This window comes from Geotrypetes seraphini, chromosome 16 (assembly GCF_902459505.1).
Source record: "Geotrypetes seraphini chromosome 16, aGeoSer1.1, whole genome shotgun sequence".
Lineage (NCBI taxonomy): Eukaryota > Metazoa > Chordata > Amphibia > Gymnophiona > Dermophiidae > Geotrypetes > Geotrypetes seraphini.
This window is the reverse complement of record NC_047099.1, coordinates 19,534,284-19,549,463: the sequence shown is the minus strand read 5'-3', so window position 1 is coordinate 19,549,463 and position 15,180 is coordinate 19,534,284. Positions and strand designations below refer to the sequence as shown.

General features: G+C 47.9%; 1 protein-coding gene across 2 annotated transcripts in view; it reads left to right on the top strand.

Moving 5' to 3' along the window:
- The window catches only part of ACHE (acetylcholinesterase (Cartwright blood group)), a 111,318-nt gene that overhangs the window by 44,313 nt on the left and 51,825 nt on the right, over positions 1–15,180 (top strand). The window contains exon 1 of one of the 2 annotated variants that reach the window (XM_033925310.1): positions 14,361–14,449. The exons of the other annotated variant lie outside the window; for it this stretch is intronic. The gene's annotated coding sequence lies outside the window, so the exon portion shown is untranslated. Of the gene's footprint in view, positions 1–14,360; positions 14,450–15,180 lie in introns of those variants that run through there. 2 annotated transcript variants of the gene reach the window in all.

Genomic DNA, 15,180 nt, shown 5'->3' with positions numbered 1-15,180 from the left:
CCTCTCCACAGTATCCCTTTAATGAAGGTTTATTATTAGATACGTACATCTTCTATATTAGTGATTGCAAATTTGGGACCTGCTCAACCTTTTTTTGGCTCATCAGCTAGTGTTAGTGTTTGTGTGGCCCTAGAAAAAAATTTTTCGGCCAATGCTGCCCAGGGCAGCCAAAAGGTTGGACACCCCTGTTCTAAAGCATTATGTCGCACTGGACTGGAAAGAAAAATAATCTGTCATTTTCTTCTGGGCTGCATTTCTTTCATATGTTTAGTGGCGTACGCATTTTGATACTGTATCGCCGGCACGCCACACGCCTTGTAGGCAGAGCCTGCATGTCCGTTATAGCCAAACAAAACTACAGCTAAAAGCGGCTCTGGGGACCAAATTGTTTGTCTGTTATATGCAAACCTGCTATATGTGATGCTTTTCGGCATGTTTGAAAAGGCGCACGGCCGGGGCCAGCGGACCTCGCCCGCTATAGATGATATTCCGTTATAAACGAGTCCGTTATAATGAGATTATTCTCAAAAACATACGGAATTAACACAAAGGATCCCTAGAGACAAGCAGATGTAAATAGTGGTAGAAATCTGGAACGCTCTTCCAGAGGCTGTTATAGGGGAAAAGCATCCTCCAGGGATTCAAGAAAAGGTTAGATAAGTTCCTGCTGAACCAGAACGTACACAGGCACGGCGATGGACCACTGGTCTGACCCAGCAGCGGCAATTCTTATGTTCTTATGAATGGCACAAGCCAGCTACAACCCAAAACACCAACATATGCGGTAGCCTGCATGGAACAAATTGAAAGGCAATGGTACTACTCTAACAGGTTAGATGAGGGATATGGAAATGGGACAGGGTTCTGGGTTCCATATGGAAATTTCTCTGTGCATCTACCCACATTTACCCCTCTCTTTTACAAAACTGCAATAGCAGTTTGTAGCTCGGGGAGCCGCACTGCTCCCGACGCTCATAGGAGCTCAATGAGTGTTGGGAGCAGCGCAGGCCATTCAGCGCGGCTCCCCGTGCTGGCAACTGCTACCGCAGTTTCGTAAAATGAGGCCTTAATCTAATTTAATGAAATAGAATTATAACCTTCTGGTCCTGAGCAGATCAAAATAAGGCAATGAGCAATTTTAAATATAAACACACTTTGTGGCATGTACAAAGCCGCCTCCGCACCCTGAGGTTGTGAGTTTAATTCTCACTGCGGCTGCTTATGACTCTGGGCAAGCCACTTAATGCTTCATTGCTCGACGTACAAAATAAGTACCTGTCTAAAATATGCAAACCGCTTTGATTGTGTAAATCACACCGAAAAAAAAAACAGTATATCAAGTCCCATCCACTTTACCCTTTTACTTTTCCTTCCTCCTTGAACTTGTAAGCACTGTTCCATTCATGCATAGTTTCACTGTCCTTTTTTTTAAACTTTATTGATTTTCAAACTTTGACAGTGCAATACCATTAATTAAACATAAAACACTGCATAAAACGCACTATTATTTACACAAGTAATACATAAAAGAATCATTTTCTCCCGATTATTAATACAATAAGACATATTATGTGATTACAATATTATAATTAAGTAATTTTAATCCTCAAAATACATTTCCCTCCCCCCACCCACCCACCCTGGATGTATAAGGAAATCTAAGAAAATTATTGCGAGGTAACAAATGTAGTCAATGGGCTCCACACTTTATTAAATGAATTACTAAACCCCAAACATTCTACATTCATTCTCTCATATCTATATGTGGTACACACATTAGCCCACCAAAATGTGTAATTAAGTCTGTCATGGCTCTTCCAGTTATGTGTGACCATTTGGATAGCTATTCCCGTCATGATCAAGAAAAGACAGCTTTTATATTTATCCAAAGTAGGCTTAACGTGTAGTAACGTACCGCAAATTATGGCTTCATAAGTTAAGGGAATAGATGACTCAAGAATAAGATTTCCACAGGACAAGAAAAAAAAAAAAAGGGGGGGGGGAATATGGAACTGCAAATCTCTGCATGGATCAATCTGTTCAGTTGACGGGTCAGGTGGTGACCCTACTCGGAAGTGAGAGCATCGTGTTCTTCTGTTGCTTCGGGCCTATCCTGTCCAAGAGGCCTTTGTTCCTTGGATCTCACTAAATTCAGTTTTATGCCACTGTTGAACCGCTGACCAATCCAAGCAATCTCTTTCTTTGACTGGACGTGCACACAATGCTCATTCCTGTCCCTCTTCTGAGAGACATCGGCCTGTGGGAAGAAGGGCTATCCTGTTTCAGGAGAAACACTGCCATCATGTGGTCAGTGCTGCTCCCAAGCTACAGAACCATCTGTAGGTGACCTGCACCCTATTCAGAGCAAATATTTCTTCTGTGCAGATCAGAAGCACTTAAGAAACACAAGCCCCCTTCTTTTCATTCTGAGTTTTATTTTAAGTTTCCACAGCATTCCTAGGCCAAGTGCATATAAAGGTTACCTGGTGACCTCCAGTGGTTATTCCCTATGGATAGATCCCAGGCACTGTTGCCTTGTACATTAACATTGTACAGTGACTGGTGGATTGGTTTCAAGCTCTATCTCTTTTGAATATACAGTGAAAGGTGAACTCCCCCATGGACAGACCTCAAGCTCTGTCTCCTGTAATGACTGGTAACCAAGCTTGGGGTTTTTTCAGTTAATTAAATAGCTACCTATTGGATTACTCAAATTCTTAAAACCAGCTACTATATATTTAGTACAAACAAGTATTATCTTAATCAATTCAATTTTAATGTTATCTACCACAATTCATTTCATTACAATACTTTTACAAATCACCAATACTTAATTTATTAATAAACTAGTGTTTAAGCCCATTACATTAACAAGTGCTAGAATATATGCCTATCTGTCTTTCTTTATTTATGTCTCTCTCCCTGCTCCTGTCTCTTTCTTCCTTTCTTTCTGTCTCTCTCCCTCCTGCTATTTTTCTCTCTCTCTCCCTGGCACCCTTTGTCTGTCTATCTTTCTTTCTGTCTGTCTCTCTGGTCCCCTGTCTGTCTTTATTTCTGTCTGTCTCTCTCCTTGGCCTCCTTTGTCTGTCTGTATTTCTTTCTGTCTCTCTCTAGTTATTAAGCCCATTACATTAACGGGTGCTAGAATATGTCTATCTGTCTTTCTGTCTCTTTCCCTCCCGCTGTGTCGCTCTCTCTTCCTGGCCATCTTTCTCTGTCTGTCTTTCTGTACCTCTCCTTGCCCCTGTGTCTTTCTTCCTTTCTTTCTGTCTCCCTCCCTCCCGCTGTTGTCTGTCATTATTTCCCTCCTTTTCCCTGTGCAGCAGCATGTTCATCCCATTTCCCTGTGCAGCAGCAACAGCATTTTCCTCCTTTCCCCCCCCCCCACTTTCCTTTGCAGAAGCAGCAGCGGTATTTCCCTTCCCCTCCAGGTCCCTGTGAAATAGTAGCAGCATTTTCCACCCTCCCCCATTCCCTTCGCTCCTCTTCCCCCCCCCCCCCCACTTTCCTTTGCAGAAGCAGCAGCGGTATTTCCTTTCCCCTCCAGGTCCCTGTGAAGCAGTAGCAGCATTTTCCCCCACCCCCATTCCCTTCTCTTAACGCGAGCTGTCCTGCTCCGTTCGGCCCCTCCCTTCTCTTAACGCGATCTGGCCTGCTCCGTTTGGCCCCTCCCTCTTCCCTTCCCGCGGTCTAGCCTGCGTTCCTGTAGCTGGAGTCCTGTTCTTTTTTGGCCCCCCTTCCCTTCCCACGGGCTGGCCTGCTGCGGCCGAAGGTTTTTTTTTAAGTTTAAAAGTGCCGATGTCAGCTCCTCTCACAATCCCCGCCAGCGTTGGAAGCTTTCTCCGACGCTGGTGCAGGCTCGTGAGAGGAGCCGACACCGCAGCTTGAGAGATGGAGAGCAGGGAATCCAGTGCTGCCGGCCAGTTTGACAAAGTGAGGACGGGAGGGGGAGTCACTGCCGAGACCGCTATGTTAGACGGAGTGAGGGGGAGAGGGGGGAGTCACGGGCGTGTTCCCTGCCTCCGTGTTGCAAACGTCGGCCGTGAACTGTAAGGGAGCCGGAACCGGCATGACCGCACATCGCCTGCGAGAGAGGGACCGTTGTATGCACACATGCGCACTCTGCCGACCACGGAACTACAGATCAGGCAACACGGTGGTAGAGTGCACATATGCCCTTAGCGTTTTATTATATTAGATATCAGAATAATTTAGTTAGTGAACCTAATCCCCATCAACTCACATTCACTTTCCAACTTTCATACATATACTACAGTCATTGTGATTACTTCTATCCAAAACTGGATATTAATTCATTAGTCCATAATGACTGGTGAGATAATCACCAGGACACATTCTTCAATCTATAGGGAAATAATTTTGGATTTAGCTCCTGACTTTTTTCATTAGTAGCTCAAGTGATTTACATTCAGGTACTCTGTGTATTTCTGTTCCCCTGGACTCATGGAGGGCTCACAGTCTTAAGTTTGTAGCTGAATAGGGTTACCAGATGTCCGGGAAGGATGCCCGGAGGGATTTCCAAAACCTGGCAAATTGTCCCAATTTTGGAATGCCCCGAGCTCAAAGCCTTGACTGCATGTCCTCTGCACATGCGCAGACATTGCCATGAACTCATATGCGTGCGCACATGCCCGCAATGTCGTCGTGTTGATGTCCATGCTGGCACAGAAGACATCTAGACTCACCCCGAGCTTGGGGAAGGAAACATACGGTTCATATGGAGGCGGGGCTGATGGTAGGGCTGGGGCTGGGGGCAGAATGGGATGCGGCCAGGTGTCCTCTATTTTTTAAGGGGAAATCTGGTAACCCGGTACCTAAGGCAATGGAAAGCAAAGTGATTTGCCCAAGATCACAAGATGCCAGTGATGTAGTAAGGGGGGTGGGGCAGTCCACCACAGGTGCCGTCTTGGTGGGGGCGCTAGCTCCCGTCCTCCTCTCTGCACCCCCGTCCCCTCCCCCATACATCTTTGACATTCCTGGTGTAAGCAGCAACCCCAACCTGCTGCTCATGCCAGCATTGGCTCTTCCTCTGACATCACTTCCTGGACCCGAGCCTAGGAAGTGACATCAGAGGAAGAGCTGACGCCGGCACGAAGATCAGGTTAGGGGAAGGGAAATGGTGTGTGCCCGTAGCAGGAGGGGGCAGGGAAGGAGCAGACTGGAGTGGGGGCGGGATGCCACTGCCTCGGGCACCTCTCACCCTCACTATGTCACTTTGAGATGCAACAGAGAAATTTGGATGGGTCTCCTTGGTTCTTAGCTCTGCTCTAGCCATTAAGCTCCTCTTACGGTTATTTTTTATTTAACACACCACCTTTTCTCCTCAGATATCAAGGTGGTTTCAATACATTGACTAGTAATTGGGTACTCTAAGCATTTTCCCTATCTGTCCTGGCAGGCTTACAATCTTAACTATGGTACCTGGTGCAATGGAGGGTTCGGTGACTTGCCCAGGGTTATAAGGACTGGAGCTGGGATCAAACCCACAACCTCAGGGTGCTAAGGAAGCAGCTCTAACCACTAGGCCACGCCTCCAGTCCACTGTTTGGTGGGGTGCCTCTGTTTAAAGGTAGTCCGCTGACTGGTGAGGTAGCCTTGAGGGATTCCCTATGGATAGGCCTCAGGCCCTGTCTCCTATTTATGAAAGTGACTGATGACATGACCCCTGGGCGCATTCCATCTAGATCACAGGTGTCAAAGTCGGTCCTCGAGGGCCGGAATCCAGTCGGGTTTTCAGGATTTCCCCAATGAATATGCATGAGATCTATGTGCATGCACTGCTTTCAATGCATATTCATTGGGGAAATCTTGAAAACCCGACTGGATTACGGCCCTCGAGGAGAGACTTTGACACCCCTGATCTAGATCAAGGGTGGGCAACTATGGTTTTCAAGGTCCACCACATCACAATTGAGTGTTCAAGATTTCCACAATGAATACGCGTGAGATCTATTTGCATATAATGGAAGCAGTATACATACATCAATCTTGCGCATATTCATTGTAGAAATCTTGAAAAACTAACCAGATTATGGTCCTTGAGAACTGTGGTTGTCCACACCTGATCTAGACAGACTCTAGGTTCTGTTTCTTCTGTATAAATGTGTCACATTGATAAGAAAGGAGTCCTGAGATATTGTATTTCCTACAGATAAACCTCAGGCCGTGTCCCTATATAAAAGTGGTACAATGACTGGTGTGATGACATTAGGGTGTCCTGCTTTATATAGGACTGTACTATTTTTCAAGAAATTGTCCCATATTCTACTTAAGCAGGAACAGGATCCATAGTTGTCACATTTTCATTCTGGCTGTACATAGAAAAAGAAATTTGACTGAATTTCACACCTGACACACATGAGCAGATTTTACAGGAAAGAGGCAAGAAGTTTAATGCATCAGATTCCCTCAACTCCTTCTTATCCCCAATCCTCCTTTTCCCTTCTGCTTTTTTTCTTTCTCTCTTCTCTTCTGCTAGTTTTAGATTCCTCTTTGTACACCTTCCCCTATGTTCTTCTCTGTCTCCCGTTCTCCAGGGCTGCCACCTAGGACAGCAGCTTCTGGGGGGCAGCAAAAAACAGCTGTAGTCAAAGCAAAATAGTAGATTCCATTAGCCAAGCAAACTCAAAGAACCAGCAATGCATGCTTCTATCTGCAGAAAGGGTGATTAATGTAAAAATTTTCAAACTCTATGAGAGTGCACTAATCAAATTCCCTGAACCTTCTGACAATGTGTCTGACCCTCCGCTGTCTCGAATCTAAAACACTATGGGGCTCATAATCGAAACGAAAATACGTCTAAAATCTCGCCTAAATCGGCACTTGGACGATCTAAAAAACAAGTCGTTCAAGTGCCGATAATTGAACCGGGTTTTAGACGTATCTAAAAACAACTTAGGCCTTTTCAGTGCTGCTGTACGCCCAGAACTAAAAGAGGTGTTTTAGGAGGAGTGGTGAGGGCGGGATTTGGGCGGGTCGTGGGTCGACCTAGACCTAGTCGTACTGCAAGTATAACCAAAAGTTTAACGAGGCTGCCTAGACAAAACTTATATGTAGCAACTTAGGCGATATAAAAACAGGTCTAAGTGCCCAGAAGTTATCCAAACTGACCAGATAACAACTGCAGACACAAAGTACAGACCCACACACATTCCTCCAGTGATCACTGACCTCCCTCACACCGCCATAACAATCGGAATAAAAACTTTACATATCTGCCTCCAGAACATCAGCACCTGACATTGAAAAGCCTAGTAGTGCTGCACAGAGTCTGGGGCTTAAGTAGTCTGGGGGGTGGGCTAATGAACCATAGAGAGGAGGACCAGGTCCATAAGCCACTCTAACCACTGCATTCATGGTGAAACATGTGCACCCCCAAACCCTACTGTACTGCCATATAGGTACCACCTGCAGCCATAAGGGCTATTGGAGTTGTAGACAAGTAGGTATAGTAGGTTTTGGGGGGCTCACCATGACTTATAAGGGAGTTGTGGTGAGATGTTTATGTGGCACCCTTTTTTGTGAAGGTTGCAGCAGTGCTCTGTAAGATGCCCCACTACTGTGTTGCCATGTCTGAGTGGCCAGTTGATCACTTTGCTGACCCCTCCCACGTCCAAAAGGTCTTGTTCTAGGCGTTTTTGACTTGGACGAATTTGTGGATGAGAATGGGGTATAAAGATAGACAACTTAATGGTCTGTACTAGGGGTGCCCAATACGTTGATCGCGATCGACGTATTTATCGCTCAGGCAACCCGTCGATCGCGGAGCCATGCAGTTTCCCTTCTCTTTTTTCCCCTCCTGACTGGCGTCCAATTAATCTGCCTCTTGAAGAATGCTGGCCAATCAGAGTGCTGGCAGGGTGGGGTTAGAAAGTCGGCAGGGGATGGAGCTTAGCGCCCTACTACAGGAGACAGAAATGCCTGTTGTGGTAAGAGCCAAGGACTTAGTGCTGTCCGATTCGAATCGATTCACATTGAGTGAATTGATACGATTTAACCCCCCCCTCCCCAAAAAAAAAAAAAATTGGCTTCCCAATTCAGTGATTGACCCTCCCCATCACCTCTTAAAGCAGGATCGGCAATGCTGCCTCTTGCTGGTCGGCCGCTCCTGCTTTAGAGGGCGAAGGTCAGTGCTGTGGTGTCGGCTTTCTCCCTTACCTCCCGCACATCCCTTTATCTAATTCCAGTAGGGAGCAGCCTGCAGAGAGGATCGCTGGTACTTTAGCGATCCTTACAGGTTGCCATAGGCCTCAGGAGCTGTTTTCCCTCTGCCGCAATCCTGCCTCTGACTCAGAGCTCCTGAGACCTATGGCAACCTCCAAGGATCGCTAAAGTACCGGCGATCCTCTCTGCAGGCTGCTCACTGCTGGAATTAGGCAAATGGATGTGTGGGTGGTCAGGGAGGAACACTCAGGCTTTCCGGGGGGGGGTAGTCCTTCGGGGGGGGACGGGACAGGCCTTCAAGAGTGGTGGTGCAGGCCTTTGGGGGGGAACAGGCAGCCCTTCAGGGGTGGGGTGCAGGACTTCAGGGGGGACAGGCAGGCCTTCGGAGGGGGGACACGCTGGCCTTCAGGGGTGGGGTACAGACCTTCAGAGGGGTAGTGCAGGCCTTCAGGGGTGAGGTGCAGGCCTTCAGAAGTGGTGCAGGCCTTCGGGGGGGGGGACAGGCCTTCAGCGGAGGAGGGACCTGGTGTAGAAGTACACGGAGGGAGGGAAGGGGGGTTCAAAGAGACGTGCATATGCTGGACTTTGGGGAGAATAAATAATGGGTCTAAAAACAGAGAAGAGGGAGAGAGATGGTGGACAATGGGATTTAGGGAGGGAAGGAACAGAAAGGGAAGAAGTTGGACACAAGGGATGGTGTGGAGGGGGGACAGAGTTACTGGATAGGAGGGTAGTTGAGAAAAGAAAGGGAGAGATGGTGGACCCTGGGGTGGTGGGGAAGCAGGGAGAGATGCTGGATGAAAGGGTAGTTGAGAAAAGGTGGATCTGTGGATGAAGATGAAAAAAAGGAAAGATGCCAGACTTCTGGGGGAGGGAAGGCAAATGGAAGGGGAGGACAGAGATGGAAGATGGATGGTTAGCATGGAGAAAGAAGAAAACAACAAATGGGCAGGAGACCCTGGCAAGCGAGTTATCAGAAGACAACCAGAGCCTGGGACCAAAATGATTTGAATAATGACCACACAACAAAGGTAGGAGAAATTATTTTATTTTCAATTTAGTGATCAAAATGTGGCCGTTTTGAAAATTTATATCTGCTGTCTATATTTTGCACTATGGGCCCCTTTTACTAAACTGCAATAACGGTTTTTAGTGCAGGGAGTCTATGAGCATCGAGAGCAGCATAGGGCATTCAATGCAGCTCCCTGCGCTAAGAAACGCTATTGCAGTTTAGTAAAAAGGGAGGGGGTATATTTCTCTATTTTTGTATAGTTGTTACTGAGGTAACATTGCATAAAGTCATCTGCCTTGATCTCTTTGAAAAAAAACCCCAGAATATAAATGATAATTAACATTTTCTCTGCTTAAAGTGTGCTTTGTGTTTTTTAAAATTTTGACTTGGTCATTTTAAAAGTAGCTTGCAAGCCAAAAAGAGTGGGCACCCCTGGTCTGAACAATCAAACGGCTGGACGTATTAATTAGATGATTTTCAAAAAAATATATATTTTAGATGTATTTTTCGAGAATGGACTTTACACACTGCCGACTTTGGGTGACTAGCGACTTAGGCCCAAAACGGACTTAGACGTTTCTTTTGATTATGACCCTCCACATGCTTCATCCTATGTATGACCAGTGGCATAGTAAGGGAGGGAGCGTCTGCCCGGGCACTGTCCTGGTGAGGGCACAGGCACCCGTCCTCTCTGCCTTCCCTGCCCCCTATTGTCGCATATGTGCGCGGCTTCCTTTCCTTGTACCTCTGTAACGTTCCTAACGTGAGCACCAACCCCCAAGCTGCTCTCACGCCAGCGTCAGCTCTTCCTCTGATGTCACTTCCTGGACCGGTTCCTAGGAAGTGACGGCTTGGTGGTTGCTGCTCGTGCTAGGAATGTTACAGAGGTACGAGGGAAGGAAAGAGGCATGCACAGGAGGAGGCGGGGAAGGAGCATTTGGAAGTGAAGGTTGAGGTGGGGAGGGGCGCCACCGCTCCAGGTGCCTCTCATCCTCGCTACACCACTGGGTCTGACCATGCCACGTTTTCTCATACAATGTTAGGAAGTCAATCAAAACTTATCTCTTTGACAAATTTCTCTGACCCCACTTCAACCTTGATGTACAGTGCTCCCCCACAAATTCACGGTCGGCGGTTCGTGGTCCCGGTCAATCGCTGTATTTTCCAACCACGAATTATCAGGCAGGAGAGGGCAGCTGGAGCGCCGACAAGTGAAGAAAATCACTGGCTGTATGCTCCGACCGCCTCTTCCTGTACTAACATCGGGCCTTACCAATCAGGAGCTGCGTGTCAAAGCAGCTCCTGATTGGTATGGCCCGACTTTAGTACAGGAAGAGGCGGTCGGAGCGTACCGCGAGTGATTTCCTTCACTCACCTGCGCTTCGGCTGCCCTCTCCTGCCTCTCCAGCTGCCCTCTCCTGTCTCCCCTGCCTAAAAAACGTATTTGCGGTTTTTCAAAATTTGTGGGGGTTCCTGGAACGTAACCCCTGCGAATTTCGGTGGAGTACTGTACTTCCAAAACACTTCCAGATAAACTTGACTAACCTTAACGTGCCCGTATAATTTCAAAAGTTCTCTGTAATGTCGCTGTCTGTATACAGTCTCTTGTAAACCGCTTTGAACTGTTTGTGGTATGGCAGTATATAAAAATTAAGTTATCATTATTATTCAACACTCTGCCATGATGTTCACCATCTTTGTCCTACTTTTCTGTACGCCATATTTACCATATTATGTTTCCCACACTGTCTACCATCTCTCATGCCATGTCTACCACACTGGGCTCCTTTTACTAAAGTACGCTAGCGTTTTTAGCGCACGCAGCGGATTAGCGCGCGTGCTAACCCCCACGCTACGCGGCTAGAACTAACGTCAGCTCAATGCTGGCGTTAGCGTCTAGCACACACGGCATTGTAGCACGCGCTATTCCGCGGGTAAAAGCCCTAACGCAGCTTAGTAAAAGGAGCCCACAATGTTTGCTGTTCCATGTCTTTTATGCTGTGTTTCATCATGCTCACCATACTATTTCTCACCATACCATGTGTGTCATATTATGCGGGGGAACGGGGGGGGGGGGGGTATTTTACCAAGCTTTGTTAACTCTGTTTTGCCATCCCTGTCAGACAACGTTTGCCATGCAATCTCTACCACACTATGTTTGAAAGTGTGGCGCAGGGCTTGGAGTCGTGGCCTCCTCACCCTGGGGTTGTGGTTTCTGATATGTGCTGCTCCTTGCGACCCTGGTCAGGTCACTTGGTCCCGCCCAATGCCCCAAGTATATTAGATAGATTGTGAGTTCTCTGGAATAGATAGGGAAAAAACGCTTGAATGCCTGAATAAATCAATGTAAACCGTTCTGAGCTCCCCTGGGAGAACAGTATAGGAAATTGAATAGATAAATACCCATTTACCTGGGTAATTGACTTCTGGAAATTGCCCTCATTATGTGTGTGCGTGGGAGAGAGGGAGAGACACAGAGAGATACATATATGGACACACACAAATAACAAAAGTTTTACATTTACTGCTAATATTTAAAAGCATGGTGTGTGAATAATAACTAAGCTGAGTACGGTGTATAATGCTGAAGGTTCACCTAGGCCCTAGGGTCCAACACCCTTGCATCAGCCCTGCCTTCCTCCTGCCCCGGGGGTTCCTCTCCGTCTGTTCATGTCCTTGGATTCTCTTCTTGCATCCCCTGACTTTGAATTCCTCTTCTTTACTCTGTAAATTATCTCCTGCTGTCTCTTTTTCGCTCTCTTTTCATTCTGGACTGAATCTTGCAACAGAATGCTATAAGCGGAAGATATACATGCTACACGGACCCTTGCACACACATGCGCGCGCACACACAGCGTAGGGACAGATGGAAAGGATTTTCTCCCTTCTGGCTCTCACATGCCACACATTATTGCTTAGACCTTCTGACTATTTTCAAACCCTGTTACTGTGGTATCCACATAAACAAGGAAGTGCGTCTGCCCCAAGGGGGTGGGCTATGATCCCAGAAATATCTGCCTGCCCCTGAGAGTCTGTATGCTGAGGGAAAGGGAGGAGGAGTGACAGGGAAGAGAAGGCAAGGTGTCTCTTCCCCTGAGAGCCTGTGGGAGGAAAAAAAATCATAGGGGAATAAGGTTTCTCTTCCCAGGAGACCTTGTGCATATGCTGAAGGAAGAGGGGATGGGAGGAGTTTATGATATAGAGAAGTGATGAAGATCACAGTAACGCCCCTACTTCAGGGTAAGTATATGGAAGGGATGGGGGTGGGAGGAAGAGGAAGAGGAAAAGGAAGATCTGTAATTATAAAGATGGAAATGAGATTAGAGGGCACCTCCCCCCCCCCACCCCTGAATCAGGATGTGTATTGGGGGATGTGCATCCAGAGCAACTGCCAAGGTACCCCCCACCACAGAGGACCTGCTCAGTGCAGAAAAGGCACAGGTTGCCACTAATAGTCTTTGGGACCTCCTCCCAAATTTCTGCCCTGAGCCCCAGTATATTGGATGCATATGGGGAGTGGGCTTACGTTTCTGGAGATGGGAGGGTGATTACTGTGCCCCTATAGTGGGCATAGGGAGTGGGGTCTATATTCACAAGGAGGGGGGGAAGAATTACTGTTCCCCCCCCTCTCCGAGGTGTGTATGGAGAAAGGAGTTATAATTATGGGAATGAGAGGAGGATTGGGCTGTCTATGGGGTATGTGATTAAGGAGTTTGTATTTATAGGGATGAGAGGGAGATTAGAGTGCCCTCAAGATGTAGATATGGGGGGTTGATTATAGTAATTGCATGGAGGGAGAGGTGGTGGAGACGGAGATTGTGTCTGAATTCAAGAAAGCTTGGGACAGGCACGTGGGATCTCTTAGAGAGAGGAAGAGATAATGGTTACTGTGGATGGGCAGACTGGATGGTCCATTTGGCCTTTATCTGCCATCATGTTTCTATCTACATTTAAGGGGATGGGGGATCTAGTCTTACAGGAAGAAGGTAGGCTTATAGAACACTATGCTTTGTATGGAAAAAAGGTCTGTATACACAGAGATGTGAAGAGGACTGGAGCGTCTCCTGTAGTGTGTGAGGAGCAGATCTGTATTTGGGAAATGGGAGAGAGTATATCACCTTTTTTCGGTGGAAGGGAAAAGGGATAGGCTGGGAGCCCTTCATTCCCTTCCAGACCTCTCTCAGCCCATTGGATTGAAATAACGCTCCTTCCTCTTCCCAGGGAGGCTTTTCCATCTTGGCTCTGGAAGCTCCCAGATTAGGTTGCCTACAGCAGGCCAGAGGAGGACAGGAGCATGCGGCAGACCCTTCTTGCTGACTCTGGATTTATGAATTGCAGTCCTTTGATCAAATTGGGGAGATGGAGGATGGGGGATGGGGGGATGCTTGTTAGAGTGTCAAGTGCCACTGCTGATCCAGGAGGAACTGAAATACTGAGAGACACTTCTGGGTGAGATTAGCAGAAGGGGGATGAGGGAGAAAGGAACCGGGATGGGGAAAATGCAGGACTGCATACACTGGAAGAAAACAAGGGCGGAATCAGAAAGATTTGTAAAAAAAAAAAAAAACCCAAAAAACATAAAAACAAATCCAACCCAATCAGGGCGGGTGTCAAAGAGGAAAGAGCAGCAGAAAATCACGGAAAGCAGAATAGACGGGGATGGAGAAAAGACAACTTTGAAAGAATAAAACAGAGCTGAGGAAGGAGGGACAAGAAGAGAGGTGGAAAGGAGTGATGACGGCTGTGAAGAGCTGAGAAGGAGGGATGAGAAAGGAAGTCTGAAAAGATGGTTAAGATAGGGAGCTGGGAAGGATGGATGAGAGAGGAGAGCTGGGGAGGAGAGTGACAGCAGAGAATCTGGAAGAAGGGACCGCGGGAAGAGAGCTGAGAAGGTGGGATGACAGCTGGAGGGAGCTTGACGGCAGTGATGCTTCCAGCATCCTTGTCCATTTCTCTGGCTCTGGCTCCCCCTTGCCCTTTCTCTGATTCTGCTGCCTCTGCTCTCCCCCTCGGTGGCTGGCACAGCCCTCCCCTCCTCCCCCTCCCCTTATTGCAGGAAGAGCCGAGGATGCCCCTCCTGTGTGCAATCCTCTCTCTGGCCACCCCACCCCCTGCCTGTGCAGCCGGGACCCGGTGCCACTGGCCGGAGCTCGCGAGATCTGCAGACGGGGAGAGGGCAGAGGGGAGCAGAGCTGCGGCAGAAGGAGAGGCAGAGAGACGGCGACGAGAAGCTGCAGACCCTGGCCCGCCCAGGTAAGAGCTGTTAACCCTCCTTGCTATGGGCAGTGTGGCTAAGAGAGCATCCTGCAGCAAAATAGTCCGGGACAGAGAGACATAGTGCAAGCATCCCCCCCAGCCCAGGATTAGGGGGAGCACCCTGCAGCAAAATAACCCGGGTCAACGTGCAAGCATCCACCAGACCAGGGTTAGTCCCCTAACCCTGCACCCTGCAGCAAAATAACCCGGGACAGAGGAACACAGTGCATGCATTCCCCAGACCAGGCTTAGGGGATCTTCCTCATAGTAAAATAACCCAGGACAATGGGACAGCACGTCCACATCCTGATAACCAGGGCTAGGGGTGCGACCTGCAGCATAATAAACCTCTAGTCAGAGTGACACCATGCATGAAAATAGCCCGAGACAGCATGAGGCAGTTTCCATGGCAGAGAATCCAACCTGCGGCAAAATAATAAAATCAAAGGCAACATAACCTGGCACTGGTCCTGCATTAACCAAAGCAGAGACAGGGGGCTATCCTGCAGCAAACCAGCCCGGGCCAGAGGGCACCCTACATCCTCCAAATCAAAGGAATATCCTGTCAGGAATAAATCTGGCACTGCCTGCAGGAAACTATATTGAGTGAGTGGGATGTCTGCACCAGCCAAGCGAGGGACAGCTCCTGTAAGTCAAGCAAATAATTGTGCTACAATATTTAACTATCCTGCATTTGTATCTGGATCCACCCCCCCCCCCCCCCCCCC